The 14,989-nt window shown below is 34.8% G+C and overlaps 1 protein-coding gene across 2 annotated transcripts in view; it reads right to left on the bottom strand.

The window, feature by feature from the left end:
• TENM3 (teneurin transmembrane protein 3) overlaps positions 1–14,989 on the bottom strand; it is an 869,819-nt gene that overhangs the window by 622,485 nt on the left and 232,345 nt on the right. The window lies entirely within an intron of this gene.

The raw sequence follows: 14,989 nt of genomic DNA on the forward strand, positions 1-14,989 counted from the left end.
CTCTGAAGTCTTCTTGCCCTTTTGTTTTACACTATGTAAGATTTTTGCTGATTTAAGTCCTCTTAGAAATAGGATATTCTATTTAATGCCATATTAAATGCATATTAAAGTTCATTCTGCTTGACCATGGGTTGAATACTGAAAAGAGTTCATGCACAGCACAGACAGTGTTCTATGTTGAAAAAGATAAATAAACCTTTAATGCCCCACTCATCCAAATAAAAGCAATGAGCAGAGCCTTTGAATAAAATGAATTTCTCAATTCCTGGAAAAGCCAAGAGACATACACTAGAAACTACTTGAGAACCCATTCTTGGATTTTAGATAGTAGTATCTTTCTTCTTAAGTGGTGGAGAGAAACGTTGGCAGAGGATATTCTACTACCAGATGGTACTGAAGTTGGAATTAAATACTGCAACAGTATCCCATTTGGACACTATTCAAGAATGAATGCTTTCACATAAGAAATGACTTGGTAAGCCAGGACTTCTCAGGCTGGAAAAGAGATGACTGAGTGGGAATGTGATAGAAGTTCAAAGGTATGAATAGAACTTAATCATCCAGTTTCTTTTCTAATAAAAAATATAAAAATTTTAAAAACAAAACAAAACCAAAAAACCCAACCCAATCCAAAACCAATCCAAACCAACTCAAACAAACAAAACAAACAAACAAACAAAAAGGTCATCAAATGAAGCTGGTAGGCACTGTGTTTGATATTAAAAATTAGCATTTAGGTGAGCCTTACTAAATGCAAAACAGGCACATTTACCTCTGGAAGTCTGGAAAGATGTAAATTCTGTTATGGCTCAAGGTTAGAAAAAGAATAGACTTTTTTGAAAATAAGGCACTTAGGGGAACATCAACAAAATCACCTGACCTGAAATGAATATACTGTAATCACACTTAGAAATGCCATATTGAACTGTGTTCTGTGCAGTTCTAGAAAGCTACTTTATGCTTGAATTAATAACATCAAGCGGTATTTCTGTGCCATTGCTCTATAACTTTAGATTTGTTTAATTCTATTGCTGATTCTGACTGCTCAGATTAAATTAGGCTCAAATCAAAAGTGGTATGTACCTAATCAATTTATGATCTGTTACCATTATTCACCACTTGAAAGGAAAATGATCACACTATACATACTGACCCTATTAATTATCTAAGTGAAGGCTTTTCATAACAGTTTATCAGATCAGTTCTTCAGGGATGTTAAGTATTTTTTCCATTCTCACATTGTATGTTCTTTGAAGTTAGTTTGCACATTTTTGCATTGCCAATACTTTTGCTTTATCTGAATTATTCTGTACTCTTACCCTGAATAATAATGAATTGATTAAACTCTACTGCAACTTATGTCTAAAGATTAGAAGCCTGAAAATGATAATGGAGCTCTCCTATTGTATTTAGAAAGAAATGTAGGCACTTCCAGTCACCTTTGACCACATTTTGAAGAATTTATAGAGCTGCAAATTCTTATTTGCCACAAATTTGGGATGTGTTTTGAGTAGGTTTGAGTGCTGAATTTTGTTTGACTTTGCATTAATTTATTTTCTTGAGTCACAGATTAAACTTATTTGAAGAACCTCTGAATAAAACCACTTTCACTACTAGTTCTTCTGTGATGTAGGTGATGAAGGTAAAACTATAGTTTACTTCCCTGTTGTCTTTACTCCTTGAACTGGCAGGTTGGTAAGATTAAGATTTTCCACAAATACAGTAATGCAATTCCATTTTGTTAACAGCACTCAAACTGCCTCTTGCTGAGGAACACAAGAGCAAATTCTAAGAACTCTATCAGGTTAATTTTTGTGACAGAACAGAATTTGGCCAGGTGTAGAAAAAAAAATTGCATGTTAGGGCCATGAGACAAATGTATGTCTCTTTCTATGGAATTCCAGTGGTATGTTTCTAAAGCTGCTCAGTTTTCACTAAAGTTTACAAGGTGCAGATGAAAATGAAGATAAATTCATCCTAGAAACTCTCATGAAATAAGGTCTGAGATAAAATATTAATTAAATAACTATTAAGTAACTATTAACTAAAACTCTAAAACTGTTAACTATACTTAATGAAATATTTATTCAATATAATAATTGGCAAACTTACATGGGAACATATTTCCTACCACATCTGCAAGTGTTTAATTTAGTGTACTTTGTTGTGACCTATGTCAACGCTGAAGCAGCTTAACATTATGAAAACCGACTTATTTCAGGATCAGACAATTTATATAGAATCTAACCTTGCTATGCAGGTAAAAGTACTTGCCCTTGGCTATTACTTAACCTGACCACAGGGCTTTCTGGAAAAAGTAAACGCTTTATAAGTGTCAGCTCATGGCTAAATCAATGTTTATGCATTGATACCTTTGAATAGCAAACACTTGCTGCCTGCAAGCTAAACAATGTTTTTATCTGTTTGCCTATTTCTGGTCCTTCAAGCACAGCACAGGGTGTTGCAAATCGCATTTAGTAACAATTATCTGCTGGAATTTCATGAAGAGGAAAGTAGCATGATTAATGAAAAGTGACACACAGAGATTACTTTGCTATGCCAGTCTCCTTGGTGAATGGGCAACTCCGCTGCACTGAAGGCTGACCTTTGTTACTTTTAACGAGGTCATCGTGAATGCTTGAAAGATTAGCCACTACAAATGTTCCAGTATTACTTAATGATGATGCCACTAATGAACTGCAGGTAGCCAGTTAAATATAATGATACAGTTTTCACCTTTGAAACAAAGGTTGAAAAAAACCCTCCCCCCACAACCCCTCAAAAAAGTTTTCTGTCAAGGCGTTTAAAAAACAACCTCAGAACTCTTATTAGAGCATGTTTTCTTCACACACAGGTAATTAAGACTCTAAATGTGAATAAACCAAAGAGTCCAGCTTTTAAGGAATTCTGCACCCAACTGACCACTGGATAATGGCTCAGTGACTTAATGTTTACAGCTACTTTATATCGCAAAACAGCAGAGGGGCTCAATGTCCTGTATTTTGCTGTAAAATTGTGTGGTGTTGTTATAAGCTCTGAGGTTTTCAGAGTAATTTTATTGCCACTGAACTAGTATCAGAACCACTTGTAGCAAAGTCATATAAATGTGAGGTAAGCCTGAAGGTAAATACCTATAACATGAAACCAGTATCAGAGTTAAACATATTCTCTATTACAGTACTGACTCATATTAACTACCCATTATTGTAAGTAAAAATGAGTAAGTGAAACTGAGAATCGAAGCTTGAAATCAGATCTTGAAGTTACATTTGACTGAAAACACATCAACACAGACATGAGGAAAAATAAAACAAAAAAAAGTTTCAAGACTATTCATAATTGCTTTCACACCCGTCAATGCATCTTTGTTCCCTGTGGGAAATATGTTTGATCATTTAATCAGGCAGAGATACCATCACCTTTCTCAGACCGATAAAATAAGTCTCCTGCCATGAATTTTAATTAAATATAAACTGTGAAGACGTAACATCAGAAATGCAAGAATGAAAGTATCTGAATAGCCATTTTCAACAGAACCCTGTTTGCTGTAAAGGTGCATAAAAGCTTCAGGGATTTTTCTACCAGAATCCATATAAATATATGCAGCAGATTCAGTGAAGTTCAGCACACTGTGCACAAAATGCAGGACAAAACTGAGTCCAAACAGTGTGTCCAATAAAACTCCCTGCAATACAGAAACCCACCTTATAGTTAAAGGACCTTATAATTAATACCTTATTTGTACTGATCCCTCCCTACTTTGTGAGAGGAAACAACCCTGCCTACAAATTAGTAGGATGGGAGTAGGAGTGGCACTTATTTCAAGCCAATATTTACAGTAGAATTAAATAACTAGCATATGTGAAAGTCACAGAAGTTGAGGTTGTATCACTGGTCTCACACCAGACGGAGCTAAAGAACTTATTTCCATTGACTGCTACAGCTACCTCAAAAGAGGCTGTGGCAAGGCAGGGGTTGGCATCTTCATCAGGCAACCTAGTGACAGGATAAGGGGAAACAGTCTCAAGTTGTGCCAGGGATGGTTCAGACTGGATATTAGGAAAAATTTCTTCACTGAAAGAGTGGTTAAGCATTGGGACAGGCTGCCAAGGGAAGTGGTGAAGCCACCATCCCTAGCAGTATTTGAAAAATGAGTGGATGTGGCACTTTGCAATGTGATTTAGGGGGCATAATGGTATTAGACCAAATGCTGGACTGGATGATCTTGGATGTACTTTACAACCTTAATGATTCTATGATTCCATTATTCAAGGATAAGAGATGGAGCTACTCAGAACAATTTTGTGCTGTAAGGTCTGACTTCTCTCTACTCTCAGGAGCAGAGAAAAGAACTGAAAGTAGATATTATGGTTTGTAGGTAGGAAGATCATATTGTAATTATCTTTCCTACCAGAAAACAATGTAAAGATTTGAACATGCTACATTCAGAGTTTCGTCTGCATCCATTCAGTATTTAGTGTTGGATTGGCAGATATATCAAGACAATATTACAAGGAGCTAAAAAAAAGGCAAGAGAGAACATGCAGAATTAGAAACATTACATATGGAAGAGGGTCATTTTTTTTTCCCCATGAGGTCTCAAAACTAGGATACTAAGTAACAAAATTTTACTTTTACTTTTGTACAGAAACTTTTACATCTTTTCATGAGCACTAAATTTACTGTAAATGTGAGAAAATATTCTTTTATTAACCTGTCAAGTCAAACAGTTATATGGGACTTGTATTTAACAAAACAATTAAAATATAAAAGAGAAGACTTCTTACAAATTGTTGCAAAATGTCTGCAGAAACTCATTATCAAAGGTTGCACAACAAGATTCCAAGGTTTTTACTAGATTAAAAGTAGATCTACTCTATAAAATTTCATGTAGAGTTATCTGTCTTGTAGGAAAAAAAATTTGGAATGATTTACCCAAATCTTCATGTGGGTGCAGGGTTTAGAGAAGTAAGAAATCATGCGATCCTTGCACTTCCCACCCTAAAGCAGACAGGAACCCAGATCTCAGAAAAGTAGGCAGAGCCTTATTTTATGTTTTCCTGCACCAGCACAGGAGAACCGCTACACGGGGTTCTCATAATTTGCCTTTCTAGAGGCCTGCAGCAATTAATTCCAGTTTCAGGGAAAGTTTTGTCTTTGAATTGTAATTCAAATGGAGAGAAACAGTTCTTGGGGCTCTTATCTCTTGAAGTTCTTTATGTTCAGAATGTACCTAAAATTAAAGTTATAAAGCTGTGGAGTTCAGGCTCTCTGACTTTTTGAACTTTAGTTTCTGAATGTACATCTAGGTTCTCTCTTTTCTAGTAACTCAAGTTGGGAAAAATCACAACACATCCATGGTTTATTTCATACTTGCATGTATTAGCATTTTGTATCACACAGGCAAAATTATTGAAATTCTTCTCTTTTAGTTTAAAACCTACTAAAAAAAAAGACCCAAAAAGAGATTTATAGAAATATCGATAATGAGAGAACAAGGACACACATTATCATAGTTTGCTGTTACTTTTAGCTAATAACCATTATAAAGTTTAAGTAAAAAACTGATAAATGGGATACTTCATCATAAATATGCCATTTAAAATATTTTAAAAAATATTAAATTATATAATAATTAAAATACATTAAAATATATACGAGAATATTTTAAAACAAATTATAATGATAACAGCTTTGGAAGTTTAACATTGCTGATTGCTACTGGAAGTCTATTTAGAAATACCTTTTTGCTTACTGAAATGTTGCAGTGGAGAAGCGTGATCTATAATAAAAACTAACTGTGTATAACAAACATTTATTCAACAATTACTCTTTTTGTGGACTGCCTGTATACTTTTGTTTGAGAAAAATTTTACATTGTTGATTATAACTGTGATATCTTACCTCTTAATACATTTTACAATTTGCACATAACGGTTCCAAAGGAACTTGTAAATGACAGTAAATCATAAAATTCATTTTGCTTTGCATCAGTTCATTCATCCATGTTCCAACTAATCACCTCATTTCAAAATTCAATAAGCCTAAATACCTGGATTTATGATGCTTTGTCAAAATTAACAAGGGAATATCAACAGTGTAGAATTAGAAGTCTATTGCAACTTAAAGACAAGCACCTAGTTGAAAACAATTAAAAAGACTCTGCAGCAATAATTACATCCACAGTGTATGCAAATAAAATAAATTAAAACTGATTTTATTTCTGCTTTGGGAGATTGCAGGAAACACTAAAAAGCTTTAATTTAGTCACTTAAAACAATGAAGTTGTTTTGAAGTAAAACTTTCAAGAGAATGAATTGAGCTTGGAGTACTAAATATGTTGAATTGAACATAAAATGCGCACTTAAAAGTATTTTTAAAAATAGACTGTTCCTCTGTCTTATTCTATAGCTACAGTGGATAAGAAGGCTTTTATTCTGACAGACAAAATTTTTCTTAAAAGTTACTTTCAGTAACAATATATCCGAGGAACCCAATCATCCTATTATTATATCAAAATGGAAAAATAAAAGTGCAACTAATACATTAAAAAGATATTAACAGTAGCATTTATGAAAGATGTTGTCTTTGTTAAGACTCAACAGTCTAGAATCCATTGTTTATATATGAATTACCTGCCACATAAGTATCAGTATTTATTTAAGACACCACTGTAGGCATTCCACATCTTAGTCAGAAGTTCTAAGAAGTTCTGGAGACTTGCATTTATGTCTAGTATTAAAAAGGATCTTCAGTTTTATTTGTGGAAATAATTTTGTCAAAACCAAGTATATTCTTCAGTAATTTTGCATCTATTTTACAGATTCTATATTGCAATGATTGGATTCAGGATGCTTACTACTCTATAGACAAAACTGCAGGCAAGGGAAAGAAATGTATAGCTTTTATGGAATAAGCAGAATTCAAAAGAATGAGCAGGTGATATAATTTATTTTGAAAGGATTTAAAAACTGCAGAATTGCTAAAGTGAAACAGAAGGTCTTCTGTTGCTTCTTCGATTAAGTTTATATGTAAAACAACAAATGGTAAAAAGACACTATGCTATGATGAATATTTTATCTCTTATTCCTGTAACTCTCAATCCACAAAAGGCTGGTTTTTTCTACAGCACATGAATCACAAGATTTAGTACCTTTTTGGTGACTCATGTTACTGCTGTTCTATGATTTATTGGCAAATTATATCCTTTCTCTTTCAAAGGTATTTTGTCTTTTTCTGATTAATTTCTCTGAGTCTGAATGAGCAATATTTTTTAAAAGAGTATGCATATAGCCAAATATACCCATACATGCTATCAAAGTATTCTTAGAAACACAAGCAGCAGTTTAAAACCTTGCATACAATTAGAATCACAACTTCCTGTTTCCCTTACTGAATGTGATTTTTTTCTTACCAGCTACAAGCAGTGCCCTTTTTTCCTAATATCCCGTTCAATCTCCTTCTAACCAACTGTATCCTAGTCTGAGTTTTTTACCTTCTGAATATGAACAATGGAGATATCAAAGTGCTCTAATGCGATCTATCAGACACTTCAATACTCCTTTTGAGAATATCTGTTAAAATGTCTAAGTGCATAAGGTACTAGTGTTAATCATCATATTTCAGATTCTGATAGCAGATGACATTTCTATCAGGTTATGGTACATCACAGCAAGGTTCTAGCCTTGCTGTGCCAATACAGACATTGGGAAAACACCAGATATTGTAATTATGATGCATATTTAAATAATAAAGTTTTACCTTGTACTCATATTCAAATCCTGTTTAGTTTATAATACTGATCATTGCAAAAAGGTCACTCAAAATAATACAAACAGAGTTTTTAGTGCACGAAAGATAAGCAAAAATCCAGGTTGGTATCTGTTCATAAGCAGACATAGACAAGAAATGGAGGCACTTTTGATACTTTTAAAATCAAACCTTCTGTCCTATGTTTTGAAGGAAAAAAACCATATATTTTGATCTTCATGATCATTCTTAATGATAAAAAATATAATCTATATTCCCTTTATGCAATGGGGTGAAAATTGGTATTTGAGCAATGGAAACAGTAAAATGACTGTTCAGTAATTCCATACTATCTTGAAAAGACAATATCATTCTTTCCATAATTTAATTCAAATCAAACACAAATAGTTTCTAAAAGCATAATCATAAACATTCTCAACATCACTGTACTCTGCCCATGTCTTCAGGAATGTGTATAAATACTATTATAAATAATAATTATTAAAAAATTCTGAAGTTCTAAATTCCAAGTAGGTATGCCAAAAGGTCTGTCTCCTACAATAACAGAATTATGTACTTTGTCTTTATACTGAAGGACAGAGGTTGGTGATCTGATTGAGGTGTGCTTATTTCTGGTGGTGAAGCAACGCCATAAAAAACATAACTTGAATTGTAAATATCCTCTGGAGCAAAAAATGTGTTTTTTTCTTTAAAAAAAATTGGAACTGTTATACAATAATCAAGGGGTGGTAAAACTGGAACACCTTTTATTCTATACGAACCTCTAAGTGCATTCTCAGTGCAAATTTCATTTTCTGAGCATAATGTTAAGACATTTTATACTAGAAAATGCATGTAATTAAGGAAAGGTTAGCAACACAAACAATGTATGCACAGGAACAGCATCATTCTTACTTTATTGTTCAAGGACAGCTTGCTCTACCACACAGCTGGACTTACTCCACTATGGTCGTTGAGCCATTGGTGGAGAGAGGCCAAGAAGGATTCAGGGCTGTGAAAAGGAGAAGTGGCTTGGAAACAGAAATGATAATCCTTGTGTTTTTCAAAAACTGTTCAGCAACTTCGTTCTCCTGTGATCTCCCGCTCTGTGGCTGATGACATGCTTTTAAATCCCGAGTGCTGCAGTTTCTCCTGACTGCACACATGCACACATTGTCACAGGTCCCTCCTTCAGAAAAAGAAGTGTTATCCTATTGTTCATTTTACAACAGGAAATGTTGAAGTCAAGATGCTCAGTGGACCAGGGTGACATTTATGGGTCAAGATGCACATTCAAATGCAGGCTGATTTTCACAGTAGGGATGTGAGACACAATGACACCTATAAGCAAACCCCTAAGCACTGGTTCTGAACAAGCACTTTTTTCCCCCTTTTTTTCTTTTCTTTTTTTTTTCTTTTTATTTTATTTTATTTAGTTTGCCACTGGATGTAGCACATCAGTTGGTTTCTCCATGGAGAAAATAATTTCACTTTGAAGGATTTCAGTAACGTGAAAAGAGAAAAGAAGGTTTTGGATTTCTATCATCCACTTGAAAAAAAGTTCCGAAGTTTTGTTTGCCCTGCTAAGACAATCTGCACAGAAGAGTCGGACACTTTGTGACCCATCTTGTGAGTTTTCGGCCATTTATCTGTTAAGTCTGTGTCTTGTTGCTCGGTCCTTTCCACAGGATGAATTTATCTCATCACTTCATATTTGTATAACAGATGGACTACTGGTGACGCTCTTGGAAACAGTCTTGGGCCTTACCTAGTACAATTTTTTTGAAATCAAGGGGCCAAAAAACAGGGACAAATAGTAGCCTGGAAGAAATATTTTTTTTTTTTAATTCAAAAGATTTCTGTGGGAATTTTAGGAAAAGGTTAAAATCTTGGTAGTGAAGGAGCAAAAAGGTCTCTACTTTAACTTTTGATAAATTTTTTGGATGGTGTGTTTTCTCCATCACTAAAAAGTGATGTATTGAGAAACATTAATTTATAATCACATAAAGTAAGTTATTCGCAGGTGGAACTGATTAATTTTATTATAACTGAAAACTGATTTAGGAAATTCTTCCATTTTTATTCTCTTGGGAATATAACTTGTATTTAACTCATCTCATATTAGGACTAGTGTCCCTCAAACCAGTTTTGGAATCAAAGGCTTTCACGTGCCTAACTGAGGAACCTACTTGTCAGTTTTCAGAAGTTCTGTAAGAAATGAGTGGCTTCATTTTCTCACTGGCTGTCTATATATGCTGGACACTTTCAACAACTGCTAGATGCTTAAAGCTTTTCTAAAATTTATAATTTTTAACCTATAAGCTATATAATAAATAAAAAAACCCTTATGAATGTTACTTTTATATTAAACTAATATCTTCTTTTTTCCCTACTACATATTATTTTGGCTCATTTTTTTGCTGATAAAGAAGCATGAGTGTGAGCAGCTTATTTTCTAACTAAGACTTTATAGCTTTTGATAATATGATGTTTTCTATATCTTTTCTTATTTGATTTTTTAAAGTCACAATTTTTCTATGAAAATATCAAAATCTATGCAAGTAATCATTCTGTAAGCATTGCACGTTTTGTCATCAGTACTGAAACTGTATCCGGTTTCAAGTCCACTAATCAAGGCGCATGCAGGGAAATAAACCTCATTTTTACGAGTAATTGAATGTGGAACATGGTAGCATTTTCTAAAAGTCATGACTGTAATCTTTATTACTTTCAGGATAAACAATTTAGGAAAGAAAAAAATTACAAATTTAATAAAAAACTCAAAACTCGCAGGAAATACGATTTATAACTTTGTTGCAAGGTTACTACTCAATACTAGTTCTACATGCTCTATTATTTTTCCTCATGACATAGAGATGTTAATTAATAAGAAACTCAAAAGAGGATTTCATCCTGAGTGTGTGATATAATTATTTTCCCTTCAGAAAGCTTACAGAATGTGCCAACTATCTTTTTAGAAAAATTACACGAGGAAATAAAGGACAATTATGTTGGTGGCATACTTCTTTTTCTTTTAGGTCAAGAAAGATGTCATGTGGGAGGTACTACCAAACAAATTGCATGATGAATTATACGATGTAGTATGTATGAACTCTAAAGAATCTTCCACATTGTAAAAAGTCCACCACTGCTTTAATTATATGTAAACTGGAAAGAGGGAGGAAAAAAAAATTCTTTGTATACACAATTACTTCAGTAAAAATGCATCCAGTGTGGCACTGTCAAGTTCATGGACTTCAGGGCAACGCTTTTGGGAGTACAATGCTGGTCATTCGGAGCTGGGCTGCCAACATTTCTGCATAAGCTTATTGGTATTTGAGTTATTTCACCACTTGGCATCAACTAAGTTCAAAAGCCTGCTTCTAACAGTAGACTTTATTGTACTGGGGCTGTACAGAATAGCAAAACTAGTTCACCCTCAAGCAGCAAAGGGCAGAGTGACTCAGAAGAATATGCAAAGTGATTCTACTTGGTTGATTTTCATTTGTCTCCAAAACAAAAACTCTCAATCACTAAAATGTCATGACAAGTCAGACAAATGGTAGCAAGTCCCTTGAAAATATATTTTAAAAGTTAAATCTCATTTGAGAAAGACCCACTAACAGATGGGGAAATGCTTACAGGATTTAGATTGTGCTTTATATGATGTGTTCAACCTACCAAAAAAAAAAAAAAAAGAGAAACTAAATATTCTGTAGAAAACAACTGAATTTATAAAAATAGTGAATTTAAAAAAAATTTAAATAATGTGGGTGGTATGGTCATAATGAGCTAAACCCCTTATCCTTATAGATATATTTTATCTCTCATACGCTGATATTGGAGGGTCAACTTTCACAATTTTGTGAACATCAAAATTTATTTCATTCACTGTTTTGTTTGCTTTTTTTTTTTTTAACATTGTGTGTGTTTAATTATAAAGTATTAATCCTTTTCATAGTGTTTAAAACTGAACGTATTTGTTTGGTATACTTTCTGACAAAGTAAATGATTTTCCAAACCTGCCATTAATTGTCTTTTGCTGTAATGTTTGTATCTCGTCTAGTGGGATGCTAATAGAATTATGACTATGAGAGATAATAGTTGGAACAGGTTTTAGTTTTAGTAAATACATTTATATGTTATTTTTTTCCTGTAGTCTGAAAGTTCCAAAGAGTATCTCTTGGTAACATCTTTACTTGTAGGGAGTGACAGATTAGAGAGAAGTTCAGGGAGAACCAAGCCTGTGAGGTTACACCATTACGGAATAGACTGCACTGGACTAGCTCATCTGCCTGTTTTTGTTTTCTTCAAGCCAAAATTCTTCAGACAGGACCTGGAAAAAACATGTAGACTAACGAGAGGATGCAGGTACATAGCTTTTATTGCCTAGCTTCTAAGACAGATTCAAAAAGCTCAGTACTGAGGGAATATTAGCCCCTCTCTTGAGCAAAGCAAGGAGGAGGTAATGAGAAACCTGAGAGCCACCTGATGATGATGGAAATCAAGACAGACTTCTTTGCCTGATCTGAGGTGTGATGGGCATGTTTGTCATACATGATCAAGATCCAAATATTTAGCAGGAGATCCACCACAGCAAGATGGAAAGTGTCAGGAGGCAGCAGGAGCATGGCTGCGTTCCCAAGACAGGTGGGTGCAACATAGCCAGGCCATCACCTCACCCAACAGCATGGTCCTACAGCTGGAGACAGGTGGCCAGGGCACTCAGCTGTTGGCTGCAGAGCCAGAAAGCATTGGCTGGGGCAGAACAATAAGCCATGTCCAAAACTGGTGCAGGAATTCAAAGTGCCTGGGGACGCGATGAGGGGCAGGCTGGTCTATGGGATCACTGGGGCAGGAACAAGGGCCCTGGATGGGCCAAAATGGCATCCTGTGCCTATGAGCAGGGACTTCTTTGTTTACAGCAGTGACCCAGGAGACAGGGTATCTTAATACAACACTTTCCTATGATTAGCAGAACAAGAACAAAAGCAATACCTCCTTCTCCTGGCAAAGTAAGGGCTGCCAGTGTGCAAGTGTGCTTCTGAGGCACTAGTGATCAATAAGTAGAAATCAGCAGACTTCCCATTCTGTATGTCCTTTCCAAAGTTATTGGTTGGTTGTTGGTTGGTTAGTATTTTTGCTTTGGTATTTTGCTGTTGTTGTTGTTTTGTGGTTTGTTTGTTGTGGTTTTTTCTGTGTTTGTTTGTTTGTTTGTTTGTATTGTGTTTTTTTTTTTTTTTTTTTTTTTTTTTTTTAAATAGTCACAGAATTTCAAAATCAGACTGAGATGCTTAACTATTTCTGGTGCTCCCAGATATATGTAGCAGAAAAGGGAAGTAACTTGGTAAGTTTAGTCTCAGCAGTAGGGCTGAGGCATAAGCAAACACTGAATCAAGTCCCAAACCTACAAGGAGAAAGAAATGAAAGTGAGATAAAATGACTCTACCATTAGCACATGAAGAATTTTTGAAGCAAGAGTTGTAGGAAAAAGTTGGGGTGACCAGCAGGTTCTTATTCCATATTTTGCCCATCATGGCTCCCTCCCTCACGTCCCATTCTAGAAGAAAGCAAATGGACATGCAGATGGCAAGCTTTGTGCTACCTCACAGCATGGCAATCTCTTGTGGGCATTGCTAACAAACAGGGTGGCAAGTGGTATCTCATTGTACCCAGTTCATTTCAACGACGTGCTGTAGTGCTTTTACCAGCAGACCACTGCATTAAAATTGTGATGGACAAATTTATGTCAAAACATGATGTAAGTGACATGTCATAGCCCAGCTCCATTAAGGCAATAAAATATGTTTTTCTAGGAACAGCATCTGTGTATCAGATATATTTTATTTATGGTTATTTTATTTTATTCTATTTTTTTTTTATTTTTTTATTTTTTACCTCATTGTATGGTCCTGTGCAGGGCTAAGGATCACAAGGATCATTCGATGATCCTTGTGGGTCTCCTCTAACTCAGCATATTCTGTGATTCTCTGTGTTTCTGTATATTTCTGGTTTAGGCTATACAATTCTAGAAGCAGTAACAAAATACCTTTTGTCACCGTTATCCCTCTTCTTGTACCACCCGCACCCAACTCACACCTCCAATTTCTGCTTTGTACAGTGCTATGAGAACCAAAAATGCTTGGAAATACAATAACCATATAGCCTTCTGATCTGGATAGCAAGCACAGTACCTGGGGAATTAAATGGCTTGTATAACACTACACCAAGCGAAGGCAGGGGGTCATTTCAGAAAGACTAAAGTGAGTACCCTCAATATCTACAGTCAAAATATTAATATTTAGAGAAGTTACCACAATATTTTGGTTTTAATCTATTCTGATTATCCGTTTAGTCTCTGATTTATACCTAACTAGTCTGCAAAAAAAAAAAAAAAAAAAAGAAACAACAACAAAAAAAAGAAACTTATGCGTTTTATTTTCCTACCAGTTTTGCATAAACCTTTGCTTGTTACACTAGAAATCTGTTTTACCATTCAATACAAACTACTGTACAAACTATTACTTTTTCTTGCAGTAAACTTTAGATAAAAGTGTGCCTGTGTCCTGGCACAATATCTTGGTATCCTCCCTGTCAGATAAGACAAGAGTTCTGGGATACATTTTTTTTGTGAAAGGTCTGCCTTCCAAGAACTGCTAAGAAAGGACATGGGAGAGCTCAGAAAGTTTCATCTGCACACAAAAAGTATTTGAACTCTAACAGAACTGTGGCTCCTTAATCTAAGGCTTATAGGGAATTTACAAAGAGCACATTCCCTTCAGGACATGCCTGTAATTCCCATTATCATCAATGGGGGTTATAAGCAAGTCGTAACAAAGAATAAACCCTTGTGTGTTAGAGCTGCCCCTGTTTAACAGTGTCTAAATCAATACCAATGATTTGACAGTTTTACTTTAAATATATTCTGACTCATTTGAAATTCACTTTGCACTTAACTAATGAAAGAGTACATTTTAATCCTCCTAACGAAAGGATATAGAACTGCCATTGGAGCCCAAGCCAAAACTCACAAAGTCAACAGGAAACTTTCACTCAGCTTAGAAAACTTAACAAATAGCACACAGTTCATCGTCACTAAAAAGATTGCAATGCTATTCTGATGCTTGACCATGTAAAACAGAGCTGATGCTTTAAAAGGAAAGTTTCTATATACCTTATTCCAGACTTCAGAAAACATAGCTAACAATATACAGCACAGAGGAGTTTAAAGATGCAGCAT

This window comes from Empidonax traillii, unplaced genomic scaffold (genome assembly GCF_003031625.1).
Source record: "Empidonax traillii isolate 1590-97213 ecotype Southwest subspecies unplaced genomic scaffold, ASM303162v1 scaffold60:size2069287, whole genome shotgun sequence".
Lineage (NCBI taxonomy): Eukaryota > Metazoa > Chordata > Aves > Passeriformes > Tyrannidae > Empidonax > Empidonax traillii.